Raw genomic sequence first — 7,651 nt, 5'->3', positions numbered from 1 at the left:
AAGAGTCTGCGCATACTGCGACTCAAATGCAGCACAGCGCGCCATCTTGTGAGCGAAAAGAGGCCGGCGTGAAGAAGCGCGCCAAAACGAAAGCCGCCATTTTGAAGCACGCTAAAGCTTATGCTTCGGAAACCTGGGGCTGCCTTCCGTGCTTAACCCCATTATCTGAGCCCGCTAATGTAAAAGGGCATGATTCTGGCTCCCATGTCATCATGAGCCATTTTGAAGCACGCTAAAGCTTATGCTTCGGAAACCAGGGGCTGCCTTCAGTGCTTAACCCCATTATCTGAGCTCGCTAATGTAAAATGGCATGATTCTGGCTACCATGTCGTTATGAGCCGAGAGGAGGAGGAAGAAGAAGACACGGACTTCCAGACTGGTGATGTAGACGAACGCGGTCCCCCCACCTGTGCCCCCCCCCCCCCCCATCCTCTAGTGCTATGGCATTTCTAAGGAGGGCCATAAGGGAGGAAATGGCACGTTCCCAGGGCGGGGGTAAGAGACCTAGATCCAGATCCCCTTCTCCTACCACATCAGATAGACACAAGTAAAGGGGTCCCTGGCCAACAAAGGCAGCAAAGAAGGGCCTCTCCCCACACATTGAAAGGCATGAACCGTTTGCAGAGGATTGCATGTCCCAAAATTCTAGTGATGAGGAGGAGGAAGAGTTCTCTTCTGGCAACGAGGAGGAAATGGGAAAGAAGCCTGCTGCTTCAGAACAGTCCTTTCGTTTCTTTAAAGGAGAGGATTTTCAATATCTCCTGTCCAAAACACTGTCAGCCCTACACATTCAAAACACTTACCCTCTGACACACAAAGGGGAAGGGAAAACAGAAGGGGAGGGAGACGAAATTACGGATGAGTTTTTCCCTCCAGTGGATTACTCTGAGCCGGCATTTCCATTCCCTGACTTCTATGTCAGAAAAATTAAAGCAGAATGGCAAAGACCCATGTCTAATAAACCATTTTCAGCCTTTGTTAAAAGACTTTACCCTACTACCTTTCTGGTTTCCAGTATTTTGCAGGTTCCAACGGTTGACGCTCCTGTGACAGCCTTACAGTCTACAGGACTAGTTTCGGAAGATGGACACGGCAACCTGCGAAATAATCTAAATAAACGGGCTGAGTTTGCCCTAAAGAAAACACATGAGTCCAATGCCATGGCAATTAAGTCTTCAGCTGCGGCATCTACATTGTCAAGAGCTGCTATAGTATGGATGAGAAAGCTCATACAGATGCTCCCGGAGAATAACCCGAGGCTGATGGAAAGAGCTACCAGAGTCTTAAAAGCCATTTCTTATACAGCTGACGCCACATTGGACTCTATGGTATTTTCCTCCAAGGCTATGGCATCTGCAGCTGCGAGCCGTCGTCTAGTTTGGCTTAGGTCATGGCTGGTAGACTATCAATCTAAGGCCATAGTCATAGCTTACCCCTTTCAGGGAGATAAGCTCTTCAGAGAACCCCTTGAGAGAATACTGGTACATAAGAACATAAGAGACACCAATGTTGGATCAGGTCAGGGGCACATCTAGTCCAACGCTCTGTCACACAGTGGCCAAAAATACCAGGTGCCATCAGGAGGTCCACCAGTGGGGCTAGGACACTAGAAGCCCCCCCACTGTTGACCCCCCCCCCCAGCACCAAGAAGACAGAACATCACTGGCCCCAGAGCCCCTATCTATACCTTGTGGCTAGTGGCCACAGATGGACCTCTGCTCCATATGCTTATCTGGTTCCCTTTTGGGGCCCCTCCGTGCTTGTGGCCGCCACTGCTTCCTGTGGCGGTGAATTCCAAGTGTTAATCACTCTTTGGGTGAAGAAGTACTTCCTTTTATCTGTTCTAACCCGACCGCTCAGTAATTTCATGGAGTGCCCACGAGTTCTTGTATTGTGAGAAAGGGAGAAAAGTACTTCTTTCTCTACCTGCTCTATTCCATGCATAATCTTATAAACCTCAATCATGTCACCCCTCAGTCGTCGTTTCTCCAAGCTAAAGAGCCCTAAGCGCTTTAACCTTGCCTCATAGGGAAAGTGTTCCAACCCTTTGATCATTCTAGTTGCCCTTTTCTGCACTTTTTCCAAAGCTATAATATCCGTTTTAAGGTGTGGTGACCAGAACTGCACACAGTATTTCAAATGAGGTCGCACCATTGCTTTATATAGGGGCATTATGATATTGGCTGATCTGTTTTCAATTCCTTTCCTAATAATCCCCAGCATGGCATTGGCCTTTTTTATTGCAGTCACATACGGTCTTGACTTTTTCAGTGAGTTATCTCCTACAACTCCGAGATCTCTCTCTTGATCAGTAGAGCCCTGAGACAAAAAGAAAGCACTCCCCAAGTTTGTGAGACTGGGAGACAAGGCTCCTACATCTTCCTCCTTTCGTACACAACAACAACATATGCTTCCGGGATTTTGCCAGGACACCAGAAGAATGTCATGGAGCAACAATACCTTCAACAACAGACAACCCTTTCGTAGAAGATCCAATCACTAGCCAAGCAGATCATCGTGGCAAGAACCTCGTCACTGTCGATACTAGCCAAATTAATGGGAATGATGGTCGCATCGTTAGACACCCTTCAATGGGGAAGATTCCATTAAAGGCAACTTCAACTATTCTTAAGGCCCTTCCAATCTTCCTTAGCTCTGAGAATGGACATTTCATTGGAGGTTCCACTCCATGTAAAGATGAGCCTTCTCTGGTGGACCAACACATCCAATTTACCCAAAGGGAAATCCTTCTGGATTCAGGAACGAATTCAGCTGTTCACCGATGCAAGTTTACTAAGGTGGGGAGCCACCCTACAAAACCAGCCAGTACAGGGAACGTGGTCAAAGAAGGAGCAGTCCCTTCCGATCAGCCTATTGGAACTTCGTGCTATTCGTCTGGCTCTTCAGCATTTTTCTCACCAACTCAAGGGAACCCACATTCCTGTTCACACAGACAACATATCTGCGAAGACCTATGTGAACAGTGATCCGCTTGGGAACAGTGATCATAATGTTGTTGAGTTCAACATTTGTACAAATAGGGAATTGCCCAAAAAGACTCACACAACCACTTTTAACTTTAAAAGGGGTGATTTTTCTGATATGAGGGGACATGTGGGGAGGAAACTGAAGGGAAAAGTAGAAAGGGTCAAAACCATTGGGGAAGCTTGGAAACTGTTTAAAACTACAATTCTAGAAGCTCAAATAAAATATATTCCGCAGGTTAGGAAAGGCACAAACAGGTATAAGAAAAAGCCTACATGGTTAACAAACAAAGTAATGGAAGCTGTAAAAGGTAAAAAGGATTCCTTTAAGCGGTGGAAAGCTAGTCACAGTGAGGCTGATAAAACGGAACACAGGGTATGGCAAATAAAATGCAAGTCTGTAGTCAGGCAGGCAAAAAGGGAATATGAGGAGCATTTAGCAAAAAACGTAAAAACCAACAATAAAACTTTCTTCAACTACATTAGAAGCAGGAAACCAGCCAGGGAGGCAGCGGGGCCCTTGGATGACCAAGGGGTAAATAAGGGAGGGAGAGCCTGTGATGAATGCGGCTGCCACACCTGGGCTAAGCCTCCTCCTCCACTGAGGCAGGCAGCGACGGTGGCTGGTGTCGGTGTACTGCTGCAAGACAGGAGGAGGTTCACTGGACGACACGATACCCACTCCATCTCACTTTCTGAGGCATTAGTGTGGGGGGGCAGGGCTTCTTGTTGTGGTGTTGTTGGTCTCTCACACAGGTTGACAAAGAAGTCTAGGCACATCAGAGATGGACAAGCAAACTGACAGGAGAAGACAGAGGCTGCTTCCTTGGCAGGGGAATCATGAAGGGACACTTTCTGACTGTGCTAAAGGTCTGACTTCATGTTCCCCGCTAAGAGGGCGGCGATCACGCCAGGCCACGGTTTTTGCTCAAAGTTAAACAAAGAGGTCTTGGCAGGCAATCAGAGACAGATGTGTGTTGAGGTAAGCTGACATGATGAGACAGAGAGGCTGCCTCCTTTGACTGATGCATGAGTCGCCTTACCTGTATTGCTACCAGGTAGCACCTCATACATCTCACTTTCTGAGGCATTGGTGGGGGGGCAGGGCTTCTTGTTGTGGTGTTGTTGGTCTCTCACACAGGTTGACAAAGAAGCCTAGGCACACTTTCTGAGGCATTGGTGGGGGGGCTTCTTGTTGTGGTGTTGTTGTTGTTGGTCTCTTACACAGGTTGACAAAGAAGTCTAGGCACACAGTCAAGCTGACAGGAGAAGACAGAGGCTGCCTCCTTGGCCAGGGATCATGAGGACACACCTTCATCTGCGCTAGGAGTGTACTAATGGTTCCCTGCTAAGTGGGCGGGCGGGCGGCAATCACACCAGGCCATGGTTTTTGGTCCAAGGTCAACAAAGAGGTCTTGGCAGGCAATCAGAGACAGACGTATTGTTGAGGTAAGCTGACATGATGAGACAGAGAGGCTGCCTCCTTTGACTGATGCATGAGGTGGCTTACCTGTATTGCTAGGTAGCACCACATGCATCTGCCGAGGTGGGCTGCGTTACACCAAGCCATGGTTTCTCTCGGTAGATAATAGCTTTTAGAATGTTTTGGTATTTTCTGGACGTGAACTGATGGGAGGAGGAGGAGGAGTCAGAGGCCGCAATTCGCTTCCTGCATGTCGGGATCATGTCTTTCTTTGCTAAGTAGACATGACACTTCATGCACCTGGCGAAGTGGGCCGCTTTCACACCAAGCCGTGGTTTTGGGGCTACATTTGGATGACACTTAGCTGGGTGCTTGCAGACTGACATTCTGTGCTACTGTGTGACTTCTGTCTTCAGACATCTTGATGCAGTGTGCGGCATTGCACCGTGATGGGTTTTGGGCAAATTATTGTTTAGAGTGTGGGGGGGTGCCCCCAAATCTCCCTCAGCCTGTAGGCTGCTGCTGCAGTCTGCAGAGATTCTCTGGTTTGAACCAAGTTCTGGTTTTGGGCACTGTCTGGCACCTTTGCAAAGTTTTTTTTTGGGGGGGGGGATTGCTCTGGTTCTGCTGCAGTGCTGGCTAGGCGTGGCTGGCAATGCAAACATGCTCCCTTTGTGCAACCCAAATAACGGAGCAAAGAAATGTCCATGGTTTAGAAAGGGTAGGATTTAAAAGGTGTGAAAACAGAAGCTTTTTAAAATCAAGGAGATAGGTCTAAAACTAATACAACACAAATAAACGAGGAAGGGCATGAAAATGAAATATCGTACTCGGCAGGATTCGAACCTGCGTGGGGAGACCCCAATGGATTTCTAGTCCAACGCCTTAACCACTCGGCCACGACCACTTGGCGAAAGAGCCTGCCGCACCATGACTCTTTCTGAAGACACCCATCACATCATTGCGGCTACTAACAGAGATGTTCTCCACTGTTGGGAAATGAGGGCAGTCATATTTGGGAAGGAAGGAAGGAAGGAAGGAAGGAAGGAAGGAAGGAAGGAAGGAAGGAAGGAAGGAAGGAAGGAAGGAGCAGAACCAGAGCAATCTGCCCCCCCCAAACCTGGCTCACACTAACTCAGCTTAGAGGTAACATTGGTTTACCTTGGGCATGGGCAGGGCTTCTTGTTGTGGTGTTGTTGCTCTTTTTCACACAGGTTGACAAAGAAGTCTCTCTAGACACATTCGGAGACGGACAGGCAAGCTGACAGGAGAAGACAGAGGCTGCTTCCTTGGCAGGGGAATCATGAAGGCACACCTGACTGCGCTAAAGGTGCGACCTCATGGTTCCCCGCTAAGTGGGCGGCAATCACGCCAGACCACGGTTTTTGGGCAAAGTTTAACAAAGAGGTCTTGGCAATCAGAGACAGACGAATGTTGAGGTAAGCTGACATGATGAGACAGAGAGGCTGCCTCCTTTGACAGATGCCTGAAGTGCCGTACCTGTATTGCTACCAGGTAGCACCTCATGCGTTTGCCAAGTTGGGCTGCGTTACACCAAGCCATGGTTTCTCTCAGTAGATAATAGCTTTTAGAATGTTTTGGAATTTTCTGGACGTGAACTGACAGGAGGAGGAGGAGGAGGAGACAGAGGCCGCACTTCGCTTCTCGCATGTAGGGATCATGTCTTTCTTTGCTATGTGGACCTGACACCTCATGCGCCAGACGAAGTGGGCCGCTTTCACACCAAGCCATGGTTTTGGGGCTAAGCAGGTCATGTTGGCTGACACTTAGTTGGATGCTTGCGGACTGACATTCTGTGCTACTGTGATTTCAGTCTTCACACATCTTGATGCAGTGTGCGGCATTACACCGTGATGGGTTTTGGGCAAATTATTGTTTAGAGTGGTGGTGGGGGAATATTTCTTAGCCTGTGGCCACCTTTGCATCTCCAAAGCGGGCTAGGCTAGTAGTCAATAGTCATCTCTCTTCTGGGCATGGAGCAGGGGTCACTGCTGGGATGTGGAGGGGGAGGTATTTGTGAGTTCTTCCGCCTTGTGGGGGGTTAGACTAGATGACCCCGGAGGTCCCTTCCATCCAACTCTGTGATTCCATGACTCTGGCCGCAGAGATGTCAGGGGGGAGAGAGACTCATTGTTGCGAGGGCTGGTTGCACAGGTTGTGTGGGCCACCGTGCAATGGTTCTGCTGCTGTCCCCCCTGAACAGAGGACCGACCAAGTACGACTCCCGAGTCCCCTCTTTTTCAGCCTCTGGGCAGTGGGCAGGGCACCTTTGGATTTCCAAACCAGGCTAGGCAACTAGCGCTTCTGGGCATGGAGGAGGGGCCTCGGGGAGAGGTCGTTGTGTGAATTTCCTGGATTGTAGGGAACGGGGACCCACCCTCAGCCCTTGGAGACCGAGCAGCCAGCCGCTGTGTGGCTTGAGATTTCTACGAACTGGAGTCCACCTGTCCGCTTAGCTACTGAGCCATGAAGGAGGCGGTCTGTCCGGCCCTCTCTGCTGTGGCCCTGAAGCTACTCTCATGCCCTCCGATGAGCGTTCAGAGTGAGCGCGTCTTTTCCCATGCGTGAGACATTGCCCGCATCGCTCACGCCTGAGCCCCTGGTCAGTTGAGCAGTTGGTCTTCCTGAAGGTCAACTTGCCACTATTCGGTTTCCCGGAACTAGACTATGAAGATTGAAGTGAGCACATCCTTGTGCCTGCAATCCCCTCTTGGTCTGTGCTGGGAATTTGGGCTATGCTCTTCCCATGATTAAAACTAGATGCTAGGGCAAAGTAGCAGCCAGGGCCATGACCATTTTGATTGGCACAGAAATGCCCCACCAATCTCCCCACTTCCATCCATCCCACCTGCAGCAGAAATACCTCAACAGAACCCTGTGGTAACTGTGCAGTGCAGGGTGATGTTGAGGGTAGTGCGTGTATGCACATAAGTTCCATGGCCAGCAGCCACCCCAAACCAAAATTGCATGCTGAAAATAATGAAACAGCATCACACTAATTGTTCTCCAAAGGTAGAGTAGGGTAGAGGCCAGCCAGAAACTAGCAGCGCCACACACAGGAGCACCATACTGTAAATACATGTTGTGTGCAATGGTTCCTCGAGTCTAAGCTGTGGAATCTTGTGAGCTAAAAATCTTGTGAGCTACTGGAGTGAGTGATTTGGCTACTGCATAAGTAAGTTTGCTCTGGAGGCATCCTTCCTGCCTAAGATGAAAAGTTGTG

General features: G+C 49.3%; 1 non-coding gene across 1 annotated transcript; it reads right to left on the bottom strand.

Moving 5' to 3' along the window:
• Window positions 1-5,232: 5,232 nt before the first annotated feature.
• TRNAS-AGA lies at window positions 5,233-5,314 on the bottom strand. The gene has a single exon. It is a non-coding gene; the product is annotated as a tRNA-Ser (tRNA).
• Window positions 5,315-7,651: the final 2,337 nt, after the last annotated feature.

Source organism: Gekko japonicus, unplaced genomic scaffold (assembly GCF_001447785.1).
Source record: "Gekko japonicus isolate JY-2015 unplaced genomic scaffold, Gekko_japonicus_V1.1 scaffold5678, whole genome shotgun sequence".
NCBI classification, from domain to species: Eukaryota; Metazoa; Chordata; class Lepidosauria; order Squamata; family Gekkonidae; genus Gekko; species Gekko japonicus.
The sequence above is the reverse complement of the archived record's forward strand: the minus strand, read 5'-3'. Positions and strand labels throughout refer to the sequence as shown.